Source organism: Pieris brassicae, chromosome 10, assembly GCF_905147105.1.
Source record: "Pieris brassicae chromosome 10, ilPieBrab1.1, whole genome shotgun sequence".
NCBI classification, from domain to species: Eukaryota; Metazoa; Arthropoda; class Insecta; order Lepidoptera; family Pieridae; genus Pieris; species Pieris brassicae.
Window position 1 is genome coordinate 15,260,170 of NC_059674.1, and position 14,869 is coordinate 15,275,038.

At 34.1% G+C, this 14,869-nt stretch overlaps 1 protein-coding gene across 3 annotated transcripts in view; it reads right to left on the reverse strand.

The window, feature by feature from the left end:
* LOC123715636 overlaps nucleotides 1-14,380 on the reverse strand; it is a 117,764-nt gene extending 103,384 nt beyond the window's left edge. For all 3 annotated transcript variants that reach the window (XM_045670833.1, XM_045670832.1, XM_045670831.1), the window contains exon 1: nucleotides 14,240-14,380. The gene's annotated coding sequence lies outside the window, so the exon portion shown is untranslated. The remainder of the gene's footprint in view (nucleotides 1-14,239) is intronic.
* Between the last annotated feature and the right edge of the window lie 489 nt (nucleotides 14,381-14,869).

Here is a 14,869-nt window from a genome sequence, read left to right on the forward strand (position 1 = left end):
AAGTCTTCAATCCTATCATTATTCAAATTCTCTTAAATCGAAAATGACCCGTAAAAAACGTACCCAAGACTTCCGGGGCTAAACACCATAAATAAGGCTTTCATGCCTTTACAGACCATCGATTTATGGATCTAAGACGTGCAGGTTTCCTCTCAACGTTTTCCTTTACCACGTCACCAAGTATCCATTGCGCTCGCATTATGAAATGCTCTAGTGAACAGTTGACGTTCAAACGCAAGATAGGGTTTGGTACGAATACGTCAGAATTCATTTGTTTTTTCGGTCAGCTGGTCAGTGTAATTTTGCTCACAAAATAGTGGTTTGTGTAGTTAAAACTGCGTTGTGCTGTATAGAACACGAAGCATAAGTAAAATCTAATGAATTCTGTAATAGAATAGTAAATGTTATATGGAAACTTGTGTAGCACAAAATACATCCAATATTTGAATGTCAATAGGAGTAGATACAACCTTTGAATAAGCTTTGAATATTATTCGTATAGGAAAGTAAATGTATGGAAAATCTTCGATGCTGTCAGATTGTATTATCGAGTTTTGTCGAGTATTCGTATACTATAGTAGACCATTTAAAAGTGACCTAATTCACGTGTTCAAGACCAACTCGGTCTTTTTGACAATTAAAACTTAACTTATAAGTTATAAATTACACTGTTAAATATTTTGCATTCGCTAAAGACACTCGCAAGAGCAGTGTTGGCCTAGTGGATTCAGCGTGCGACTCTCATCCCTGAGGTCGTAGGTTCGATCCCCGGCTGTGCACCAATGGATTTTCTTTCTATGTGCTCATTTAACATTAGCTTGAACGGTGAAGTCATCGTGAGGAAACCCAAAAAAGTCGACGGCGTATGTCAGGCACAGAAGGCTGACAAGTAGGTGACTTGCCTATTAGATAATAAGTGATCATGAAACAGATACAGAAATCTGAGACCCAGACCTAAAGCGGTTGTAGCGCCATTGATATATATATAAAGATACTCGCAACCCTGAGGTCTTGCGTTGGAATCACGTCTGTGCAATAAAACTTTGCATATGCGGAAGCATTTTCTGCTACGGCAATCATCGTCAACCTTTAACCAAAAAATTGATTACATGTATGGCACAGAAGGCTCACCAATTTGTCTATAAATATTTAACAATGAAATAGATCCAACGAAAGCCAAAGTTTAATTTGTAGCACTACTGGGCACGATTACACATTTACACTTAGAATATTCGATCATGGTGCACAAGTGTGAGCCCAGCGACATAAGTGTTCAATCTATTCCAAAACTCTCATGCTCGGACGAATGTATGACGCGACCGAAAGATAATAAGAGGTGATAAGAGACTGACAGCATTATTTGCTTGCCGTGGAACATTCGAGAACTCTATAGCCGTCATCAGTTTCGGATCTTATTTTCTAATTTCAAAAAAATAACATTGTTATTTAATAAATTCAAACCTCAATTAAATTCTTGTTAACTTAATATCAGAAAGCAATTTTCGATCGGGAAAACTTCATTACGTATATTTATTGATAACTTGGGCTCGAGCGAAAGTTCAATCATTTTTATCACATTTTCTTGGAAAAGACCGATGCTTTAGATATTAATAAAATTGAGGCTATGAAGTTATTGCTTCGCAAAGTTCAATTATACCAATTAAGATTGAAGTAAGAATGTTTATACGTTATTCAATGGATCTGAAACTGATGCTGCTAAAAAAGAAGCTAGCTCCGTGCTAATAAGCGAAAAACCTGCTTACACAAACACATAACTTGTACCTTAATGCAATTTTATAGAATTCAGTATCAGTTAGGACTTTTAATACTATTTTGATTAATACTAAATAAATACGGATACTAGATAATATATTTTTACAGCTCAAACAAAATACGCATATACGTGAACCCGAAGTAGGCGTTGCGAAGTTTTCAAATAAAACTTGACGCCGACATTGTTCTACATGTATGTCGTGGTTAGCGCTGCATTTCTGAGAAACTTTAAGGAACTTACAGCGAAAGATCAAATGCTAGTAGGAGAATGGCAGGTTATGGTTATACCTTTATTGTTTTTTAGTATTTCCAACATCATAACGACTAAATTCAGATTATCGTCATATATGCAATCAAAGGTAGGAATATAATTATGTACGGGTAAGTATATACGGGTACATTTCGCATCACAATAGGAAATAAAAGGCCGTATACACGAAACTATTGGTAACGATTACAGTATAAAAGACCAGGGCCGCTTCAACCTTTAAGGTCTGGGCCTATTTCTGTAACAGTTATGCGATCATTCACGATCGAGTAGGTATTAATATAGCATCCAGAAAGTCCATTGGTCCACACCACACACCTGGGACTCAAAAGTACAACCTCCGGGATGACAGTCGCTGCTTATAATATACCTATATATAAATCGCCTACTTGCCTTTCAATATGATTAATCTCTAGGCAACAAAATATATCTAAACCCCATCAACTTTACAGAAATTATTTTTATCGCAAGAACTTATACCACCGTTCGGTTATACATTAATTTATATTTGAAACGTAATAATTTCAATTCCTCAGAAGAAACAAGAAACGACTAATCGGGGAAGTTCGAAAAAACAAAATGGTTTACTTTTGCGGAGCACTCAGCGGAAAATAAACCCGAGACCTTTTAACTCCTCCTTACAGTATTTTTCAAATGAACCGGAAATTCGGAATTAAGCTCTAGCAACAATTCCTACGTTTTATTTTTATGTTGGTTGAGGATTTTTTAATATATTAATTGTTAAGCTGGAGTTTGGTAAACTAATCAGTAACATATTGAATCGTATCTTAGTATTGTCTTTTGTTAAAATAGCTTTACACATTAAGAAAAACACTTTTTGAACGGATTAAAGCTATGTATTATTGAATCGTATCTTGTCTACGTTTGACTTTGCTACTATTCCACACAACATCATATATATAATACATATAATAGTAGAAGTTACAATACAAAAAGTATTACACGTCTGAAACAGAGAAGAACAAAGAATTACTTAAGTTCATTTAATTTTTACTTTATGTTACATTTTTGAACAGTGTTAGGGAAACTGAAATAAGTTTTGTTGGTTGGCTACCATGGGTTTTTAATACTGATAGAACTACATCGAACTTACATACAAAACAGTTAGGATTATTATCGCTATTGGAAGCTACGCAGTGAGGGAGCTGAGATGAGAGAGATGCTAGTGTGAGTGGTTGTTAATATAGTATATATAGTATAGTAGATAATAGTTTTTATGATTGCTTTAACAGTATAAAAAAACTAAAGTACAAAATCACCAAAACACCACAAAGGGACCTACGTAAGGTAATCTTAAAAAAAGTCGTTTTTATATCGTTCACATTAAACGTTTACCATAGATATTTTAGGCGAAGCAATCACATTCCACGTTGACAAAAAAAATAATTTGCAACCTTGCAATATTGAGTTTATTTACACACTTTTTTATTGTACCTAGCTATGTATCTATGTAACATTTTTGAAATTATTGAAACCCGTAAAGCATACCAAAAAATACACCTTTCGAAATTCTACAGTCCTAACAAATATTGAACTAGTCGGTATTTCTATGCGATGAATAGGCAAATAGATTTAATTAAAACATAGGTATGCAATATAGCTTGAATAACTGACGTGACAAATGTAAGCAAACCAAGATTACTTGACGCGTTGCCATTGCTTTCACGATATTAATCGTCTCATTTAAAACAGGCGCGACTTGACACAATTAAATTAAGCTCCGCTATATATAGTCTGATATGTATAAATAATGTTTCGACGTATGTCACATGTAAAGGTACCTACTGGTTTTGACTTTAACTATAGCTTATTTTTAAAAAATGTACCGAGAAACATCTTCATTATATTGGAAATTTTTACGCACAATTTAGCAGTCATGCTTAGGACATAGATTAATGCTATTCATTTTTCATTTTCCCTTGCTTTTCATAAACAGACTCGCAATATAATTATTTAGGGAGAACATGATTACATGTAAATTTTTTACTTTAATCAATAAAGTTATATTTTTATTAAGAAAGACGTAAGTGTTTTTATTTTTGCCTAAATAATTGTGCCGAAATATAGAACGAATAAAAAAAAAACTTTAGTTTATACTCCGCAAATTTTTCGACTAGAGACATTACAAGTGCAGAACTTGTAGGTTTCTTAAAAGTGCACACGAACTTTGACCTGCTACTCAAAATTATATTCTAAATTACGCATTAAAACTGTATATTGCATACTGTAACTGCATGTTTGATCCCACGATGCAAGTTAATAACGATTAGAATATATAACCATGTATGAGAAATAGAAGGAAAATTATTTTTGTGATCGTAAGTAATCTATCTTAGGGTTCTTAGCGTACAAATTCTTAATAAATGCTTAGCTTTAAGCCTGTTTGCCCACTGGTACATACAAAAATATTGTTTATTAAATATTCCATTTACACTGTTTTTGAAGTCTGTACCTTTAGAAAAATATACAAACGTAATAATGCCTTTTAACTAAAAGTATGACGCAATGTCTACTTCAAACGTTTACCGTCTTCCTAGCCTTTTCACATCCCCTAATCGTTAAGTGTGCTTGTTACTTCCGATTTTCCACTAGAATCCCATGGGGTTAAAGAAATGGCCGATCAGCACCTTTGCAAGGAATAATTGCAATTATTGTAATTCTATTTTATACAATATATTGCATTCGATTGAGAAAATATTTTACATAATAATAGAAGGATATTTTTAAGAATAAAGCGTAGAACGAACAAATAAAACTTTACCGATAAGTGGTATACGATTTTAGTTCTTTTGTTATTAATAAAGTAATTTAAAAGTTACTTATCAGTACGTACTTAAATGTTTTACTTAACATTTCCTTGATTTGCCTACATGGTATTAAAATGTATGAAACGCCTAGGAGCCTTCCTACGTGACATTAAAAACCAAAATCATTTTTTGCTCAAAACATCCTATGTATTAAAAGGCCAGCAACACACTCGCGAGCCCTCGGGCATTGAGAGTGTCCATGGGCAGCGGTATCACATAACATCAGGTGAGCCTCCTGCCCGGTAGCCCCCTGTTCTATAAAAAAAAATCATAATTCAAACAAGAAATATTTATTAACTCAAAAGAATATTTTATATTCAATAGCAATTTAGCATTAGGCACGATTTAAAAACATTCGACCAGACTATTATTACAAAAACCTGACATAATTTAAAAACATTGCCTTACTATATGTTCGTCAACGTACCTCAAAGTATTCTTAAGTAAATAAGGTTTAATCTAAAAAAATAAATCGGGAATTATTTGTCCTTTACATTTGTATTTATATTATTAACGACAAATGAAGCATCTGCCGGAACTCTATGATAGGAAAAGTTCAGAAGAGCAATAAAGACACTCAATTCCGCTGTCCCCTTTTCATCTCCTTCAAATTACTGTAATAAGGCAAAAAGTTTTCACGAAACTATCTCATTTAGAGACGGATTTTTTTCATAACATCTCAGAGATTTCCTTTCATTTCCTGTTTTACCTTTTCTTAACTGTAGCTGTACCTTATATTTGTACGTTTAATTTTGTATTCAAATATAATTCCGATATTGAATATATTTAACGCAACACGAGTTAAAAAATAATATTAGAGCGCAGTAACTATAAACTGAGGCGACAATGTTCTTTTTTATATATATTTTTTAATTGTCACTATACAAAATAACATTAGAAAATTTTTCCAATCCTAGTATTTTTATTATTTCCTGCTTATTTGGGTCGCCTAGAAGAGATCGCTTGTTAGCGATAAGGCCGCCTAGAAAATAAGTCACTGATTTTTATTATCGACCTTTCTATTAGTTACTCATAAATGTACTTTAAGAATCATTTACAAAAAATAAAAAAAAAATATGAACCAATTGGCACATATGTCATACTAGAATATGTATATGGATAAATAAAAAACCTATTCCAAAAAAACATAATTAAAAAAAAGCACATATATTTATAATGTTAATTAAGTCTATGTTGTTGATAATTTATTAAAAATCTTAATTTATAACTTTCAGACAAAAACACCTCAACTTCAGATAAGATTAAAATCAAAATGGCGTCAAAGCTATCTGTAATAAACTCGGAACGTTCTAAATGCTTTCGAATTACAGGCTCGCTAATGGGCAAACTTAATATTCTCCGAGGGATCGAGCCCCGACCCCTGGCTCATAGTTTCCTTTTTATGTTTTCGACACAAATTGTTATTTAAATTCAGTACTGGTTAAAAATGTCTGATCGGGTGCATTTTAAAAGTATGCTATCGATCTTTTGTTTATATCCGTTACGACATTAAATATATAAGCATATGCTAGGAGTTTAGTATAACATATAAATGAAATTATACGGAATATGGTATATTCGCGTCTGTAAATTCTACTAGAATATTGAAATCAATGTAACCGTATTCGTTAAATGTTATATAATTGTGAGATTTGAAATTAACAATGTCCCAACAGGAAATAGCGCGAACTTCCGTTAGTCAATATAATTTTTGACGTACTGACGTCAGACTTAGGTAAGTCTCGTTTCTGAATCTTAGGGTTCACCCTTCTCGTTTCTGAATCTTAGGGTTCGTCGACTTTCAAGTCGACGAGACGTTTTCTTGTTAGAAGTGGTATTATTCTCTAAAGACGTATTCCTGCATCTGTTTCATTAATATTTTATTTTAAAATGCTTTGATGTCTTAAAACCTTGGCAAGAAAAATACTCGCCTACATAAAACCTCTAACCGATAAATAATATATTTTATACATGGATCTATAGATAGATCTATAGATTTTAGTGTTATTTATGTTTCTCCAGGCCGAGAGCACGACTGAACCTCTAGATTTAGTAGGTTCAAGGCTTAGGAAGGCTTAGGAATAGAGATACCGCCTGAGTTTTTATTCAAAGTGGCGTTTGTGTTACATAGAAGGATAAAAATGCAAGGAAGAAGTAGCTATTTGATACCTTCTTCGTTCCTTGCATAACTACTTGTCTGTTACACATGACCTATACAATGTCAGATGCCACCATAATGCAGGACCGATTGCTTTATTAGTTCAAACATTGCCAATCCTAAATACGATAGTATCTTGTTACACAGATTATAACTAGTCTAGCCATAAATACTGTTCCATAAAAACTTTAAATTTTTGGAGACAGTGCGTAGAGGCCTGTAGAAAAGCCAAAGGTGGCAATTTCGAATAGAATATTGTTTTATTTTAATTAATAAGTAGGTTTAAATTTTAATAATAACTTCATTAAAAATGCATTTTCATTTGTAGCAGAACTGATGGCTGGACTAAGTACAACATATTATTACGTCCTTACATATGAAATTGGCGTTTTGCATGGGAGGAACTAAAAGTCGAATATTTTTAAATATAATATATTTAATTAATCAAAGTATGAACCATTCTTTTCTATGCACTTTTTCTATGTTGATGATTGATCCCTTTACTAAAAAAAACAGTCGGACGGGAATCAATAAAATCTGTGAAGGCGATTTGGACTGCCCCATCAGAGTTAAATCTTTTCCCTTGCAAGAAGTTGTCGAAATTTCGTAGCAAGGTCCGGGGAGTACGGAGGATGTCTTAGACATTCCAATTGCAGCTCTTCTAATTTGGTAGCCGTCTGTTGTGCAGTGTGTGGTGTAGCGTTGTCGTGAAGTAGCAGTGGCGTGGAGCGATTGACCAGCCTAGGTTGTTTAGCCGCTAGATTTTCCATCATGGTTTGCAATTGCTGACAAAAGACATCAGCCGTAATAGTCTGGCCAGATTTGAGAAAACTGCAATGTACAATACCGGCACTAGTCCACCAAACGCGTACAAGTAACTGTCTTGGGGTTAATTTTCGCTTGTGGCAAGATTTGGCTGGCAGGCCAGGATCCAACCATTGTGCTGAGCGCTTCCGATTATCGTAAAGAATCCATTTTTCATCACAGGTAATGATTCGGATTAAAATACCTTCATTATTGTGCCGGTTCAGTAATGTAACGCAGCAGTCGACGCGCGTTTGCCGGTTGGCTTCAGTCAATTCGTGAGGTACCCACCTTTCAAGCTTTTTAATCTTCCCAATTTGCTTCAAGTGAATTAAAACAGTTTTATCACTAACACCGCAGCCTGAAGCTAACTCGGACGTGGTTTGCGATGGATCCGCTTCCACAATAGCCTTCAATACTTCATTATCAAGTTGGGTCTCAGGCCGTCCACGGGGCTTGTTCTGCAGGTCGAAATTTCCAGAACGAAAACGTTGGAACCAAAAACGAACTGTGTTTTCTTTTGCAACATGACCGCCATACACATCATTCACCCTTCGAGTCGTTATCGCAGCACTAGTGCCACGATACGATACTTTAAGTTTTCCATTTTGTAAAATGAGTGACCCAAACAGAAAAAAACAAATGAATGACGGTCATCGAAGCACAAATACATGAGTAAATAGCTGTACAAATTTGAATTTGAAATTCCTAACCAAAGAGGAGGTATTTGAGGTGAAAGTGGCCAGTACGACAAAACGCATATTTCATATGTAAGGACCTAATATAAACCAATTGCCAAGGCATAAGCATCGAGTGGGACAACGGGAATTCACATTACAATCCACAACTGAAACATTAATAAAGGCAGCAATCAAACAAAGCTGTCCTGATCCACTAAAGCCATCGAACGAGAAACTATTTCAATCGCATACCTCTTGTTTTTCACGAGTATTCTTCTCTGCAATTCCTATTACATTATTTTTTGCACCAATTGTTGTTTTGCAAGTGGATATCGATGGTTATGCCTTTGTCGATGGATTTTTCGACACAAAGAGAATATTAAGTGCATTGGTGTACGACGGCTTGGAAAATGGCGAAAGAAGATTTTAATTTTAATTTGGACATCTTTGGCCTAGCAGTCGAAATGAAAACTATCAAATATTTCAAGTACTTTCAAAAGAGGTTTAGTCGTCGTCTCTCGCGCAAACTATGATACATTTTCATAAAATTAGTCTATATGAAAATTATGAAGTGTCCCGGAAACCTAGAAAGCGTCCGTTTTGGGAATTGAGTGTTACTCTTTGTTATATTGAAGTCAATATCACTATCTTGAAAAAAAATTAAACCAAATAAACATCGTCCTTCATCCTTTGTCTTCTTTTATTGTATTTTTCGTCTGTTTTTTTTTATCTAAATAAAGTAATAAGTGAAGTGTGAATGTAGATAGATGCATAATTATATTTATACTAAAGATTCTGGCGAAAAAACAATATTGAAATTGTTACTCTAGATACGCAACCCAATTTATCTCAAATTTCAGGATTGACAAATTTTGAATTAAAATGTAAATGTTGTTGGGAACGAGGGGTGCGCTTAATTGCGTACTAAGGCCTTCAATTAACTTCTGGTTTTAATCTATATCTAATCTACGTATAGTTTGAATAAATCTAATGTACGTATAGTTTGAATACATAATTTATTTAGATAGCCAACAGATTACAAACAAAAGAAAATTTATAAAAAAGAAAAAAATTGCCACCATCGGGCTGTTGAAAATTTTCAGTACGATCGACTCCCCGCGCTTTGCATAAGACCTCTTCCATCGACCTTCACCAAGGCAAAAAGTCCTAGAATAGAGCCTCGGCCTCCATTCGGCTATCAGCTATCCGGACAATAGGCCCCACCCATTGCCAGCTTAAGCTAGCCAGTATAAGCTTATACGCTGTTTTTGCTATGTAACTTTAGAACTTCTACGGATCTCTTTCTAGGCCGAATCTAGTGAAATTCTGTTTGTATATTTATAAATAAATATTTATTGTTTTATTCAACAATGAGATAATTTAAAGCACAGAGGTTATAAAACTTTAGTGCAACAGGTAGACTTACCGCTGACAAGAGATCTCTACTTCGTGATGGAAACGTGAAAAATATAAGTGTCCATGGGCGGCGGTATCACTTAACATCAGTGAGTCTACTGCCCGTTGGCCTCCTATTACATTAAGAAATTCCATACAGATTATTTTGAAAGTATGACTAAAAATATTGAATGTGTGGTAATGTATCGGAGATAATCTGTAACTATAATTTCATTTCAATGTCGAAAAGTATTAACGTATTATTTAGTTATATTTTCTTATATGTTGTGGGATTTTTTCTGTGCTAACCAACTATAAAAAGGTAATATAAGGTCCTTACATATGAAATTGGCGTTTTGTATGGGAGGAACAAAAAGTCGAATATTTTTAAATGTAATATATTTAATTAATCAAAGTATGAACCATTGTTTTCTATGCACTTTTGGCATCTCATAGGTAGTTCATTGATCCCTTTACTAAAAAAAACAGTCGGACGGGAATCAATAAAATCTGTGAAGGCGATATGGACTGCCCCATCAGAGTTAAATTTTTTCCCTTGCAAGAAGTTGTCGAAATTTCGAAAAAAATGGTAATCTGTTGGAGCAAGGTCCGGGGAGTATGGAGGATGTCTTAGACATTCCAATTGAAGCTCTTCTAATTTGGTAGCCGTCTGTTGTGCAGTGTGTGGTGTAGCGTTGTCGTGAAGTAGCAGTGGCGTGGAGCGATTGACCAGCCTAGGTTGTTTAACCCCTAGCTTTTCCATCATGGTTTGCAATTGCTGACAATAGACATCAGCCGTAATAGTCTGGCCAGATTTGAGAAAACTGCAATGTACAATACCGGCACTTGTCCACCAAACGCTTACAAGTAACTTTTTTGGGATTAATTTTCGCTTGGGGCAGGATTTGGCTGGCTGGCCAGGATACAACCTTTGCGCTAAGCGCTTCCGACTATCGTAAAGAATCCATTTTTCATCACATGTAATGATTCCGGTTTCCGATTGTGCCGGTTCAGTAATGTAACGCAGCAGTCAACGCGCGTTTGCCGGGTTGCTTCAGACAATTCGTGAGGTACCTTTCAAGCTTTTTAATCTTCCCAATTTGCTTCAAGTGAATTAAAACAGTTTTATCACTAACACCGCAGCCTGCAGCTAACTCGGACGTGGTTTGCGATGGATCCGCTTCCACAATAGCCTTCAATACTTCATTATCAACTTGGGTCTCAGGCCGTCCACGGGGCTTGTTCTGCAAGTCGGAATTCCCAGAACGAAAACGTTGGAACCAAAAACGAACTGTGTTTTCTTTTGCAACATGACCGCCATACACATCATTCACCCTTCGAGTCGTTATCGCAGCACTAGTGCCACGATACGATACTTTAAGTTTTCCATTTTGTAAAATGAGTGACGCAAACAGAAAAACAAATGAATGACGGTCATTGAAGTACAAATACATGAGTAAATAGCTGTACAAATTTGAATTTGGAATTCCTTACCAAAGAGGAGAACATCGTGATTAAAGTGGCCAGTACGAAATACGCCAATTTCATATGTAAGGACCTAATATAATTTTTCCAAAAAAATTCTTAACACTGTAAAATTTTATCCGTTTATATGGGATTAGTTATTGTACTTTCAAAGTACCTATGTCCGAAAAGTCATAAGAAACCAGCATATTCAATAATCATTGACACTAATCCTGGTCCTTGCACGAAACAGATGCCTTTTGTAGTCTACAAGGCAAACAATTCACTTTTTACGAAAAGTTGTTTGTGGTTAATATTTCTAATTAGACCCACTTTATTATTATTTTAATCAAATTCAAGGTAAGTCTAAAACAAATTACGAATTACGCTGACTCGTTTATGTAAATTAAAACCCATTCTACTTGAGCAAGATTATTTGCCAAAAAAGATTGAAACTTTTTCGTCTTAATTATTTTTCCTTATCTAAATTGGCCGTTTAAATTCAACACTCCTTTAAATTAACTAAGTAGATCAAATATGCGTAGATTTAACAGATGGTCACACTTTGCTGGAATTATTAACAAAACAAGTATATCTAAGTGGTTATAGGATATCTTACAGTCTTAATTATGCATACATAGTTTACAATTTGAATATAAATATAATTTTTCCAGGTAAAGGCCCTATTGGATAACATAATATAAACTATGTTCGAGTTGTGAGAGCTTAGAAGTTGTTGTATAATTCAAATTCTAAACACACGATCTCATTTATTACGTATCGTAGATATGGCTACGTAATATGGCTTCCAAAGGCCGCAAAACATTTATAATTTAATAAATGTTTTTTAATGAATAATAATTCCAATCCAGCTGTTCATAGACTATAGAATCTTAAATACGAATAACTTGAGAATCACGTACCTACAGGACATATTTTCCGATTTCTAGATTAGTAACATTTTGTATATAGCAATGTGTCACAACACAGTGGGTGTGTGAGAATACAGCTCAAGCTAATCCACAATCATTGATTATAACAGGGTGATTTTCGAAATTGCTCTTAGATCAGGAAACATTAACATTAACGTCAGAGTGCGTCCTATCACGAAACACTTGTGTCAATACCACAACTTAATGCGATACAATACACCAGTAATGTGTCTGCCTTCTACTATATTGGATTAATCTATGTAGTATCACAACCATATCACGTAAAGGCATTCATACAATTTCCAATTAGTTTTAAGCTCTCATATTGACATTTAAGAGCGCAGTTCCACGTAACTTGGAACATTCCACTCCCTATATCATAATTAGTTGCTTCGAAACTTACCTGAGCTCCGTGCTAATGAGAGTCGACCAGCGGAAATTTGCAAACTTGCCGGAATTCGTCTCGGCATCTTTTACAGTTAGTCTAGGGAAAATTCAGTGTCAACTGAAGCGAGATTATCCGGTTAATCCTTAATTACCTCTACATTTCGAATATTTAATGTAATAAAACGAACCTGGTCCGATACTAAAAGGATCATACTACATTCCTCATATATATATTAAAATGTTCGATACAATTTTTTCAATAAAAGTATATTAGTAATTTATTTAATTATTATAATCTTTAATTGCACAGACCCGAGAGCTGCTGCTTTCCTCGCTCAACCAATAAGTATCGAAATACAGCAGGGTGACGCTGCCAGCGTTAAGGGTACACTGCCACAGGGGCCAAACTTATTAAATTTAATTTTTAATTATTATTATTATTGTTACTATGTCAATTAATAATATATTATAATACTCAGCCTCAAGTGCTTCAACCAAAAACCTTGCTTAGCGTAAAAACAGACAGAGTTTGTCAGAAGGAAAGGATTATACAACAGTTAATAGAGTGTAAAAAACTCACTTAGTTATCAATGAGACGTTTGCATCTAATGAAAAAGGTTTTAAGTAAGAATTTTTAAGAGAAGTTTCCACGAATGCGACAGCCGTCATAAAAATAAGATATGTGTGCCACAAGGCACATAAAATGAAAATGCCTTTCTTACCCTCCCTTAACACACTAAAACCCGTTAAGTTTCTTGAATTGATCTTAGACCGAACGTTCCCTTTTAAATAAAAAATGTCGTAGTTTAAGAATTGATATTATAAAAAAAACACATGAGTGATTCAGGGAAAACAGTGATATAAGACTGATTTCATTTGTATATATTGAAGTTAATTTATAAGTAAGAAATAACTAAAACTAATTTTTAAGTACGCAAGCTTATGATGAGCTCGAATCTAAAAAACTAAACGCCAAAAAGTACCCATTCCAAAACGTATGCCTCGTTTATTTATTAACTTCAAAATTTTCATAAATACATAATCGAATTTACTATGTTTTCAATTTAACTATTAAATTAAGCAAATTGTCTTTTAAGCCTTACTATACATTAAATAATGAATAATTTATCACTACGTTGAAACCCGTTTCAACAGAAAACCAACATTTTCTTTTGATACCTTACTTCACGGCGAATCGCTGTTTAGAAATTTTAAAATATTTAATATATATTTCAATGACATCAGTAGGCGTCGTTCTAGGGAATTATATTAGTTTTATTTAAGTATCAGCAGAAAATAATGTATCTGAACGTGTATTTTCTAAATTGACGGTTGATTCTATTGTAAAATCTGAAAATGCATACTTGCCTCCTTTTTTTGTTTTATTTGTTTAAAACATTAAATGTAAAAATATTTTTTTTTTCAGATCTTTAAATAATACTGTTAAAAATTCTCCTTTTTCGTATTTATTAAACCGTACACGAATCGAAAGTCAAATATAATATTAGTTACTAAATTATCAATATTGTATAACTTTAATAATCACATACTTTTTAGAGCCATTCCATTTGTACACAAACCATTGCTCATATTCCAATCCATCAACTGTCACTTGTATATTAACACATTTTCAAACCAAACGAATACGGAAAAATTTACTCGGAAAGCCGTTACCGTGGCAACGCGACCGCCCCTACGTGTAATCACGCCGCCGCGCGCGTACTTACTGACAGATTTTCCCCATATTTTCCGAAACACATGATTTTCTAAACCCGGTCGAGGGTGCAAAACCTTCACACGGTGACACGGGCAAATCATAATGGTAGTTCGTTAGCATACCTCCATCCGTTAACCGCCCTTTTGTATTCTGCTTATACACGAATGTGGAATTTAGTTTTAAAAATATGGAACATGTAGATTGTAGGTTACATAAAATAATGATGTATGAATTTTATATTTTTCGAATTCTTTATCACAAGTAAAAGGTTTAAAAACTGTTTTATTAAAGAACATATTTTATTGAATCTCCGCGTTTCCGCGTTCGATTCTAAGTTTTTAATTCTGATCTCTGGAATAATTATTTACTCCGTAATTAATACCATACATATAAATTACAATACGTATCTTTAATATTTTGTTTATTTTAAAACACATTATACATACCAATGGCGCTATAACCT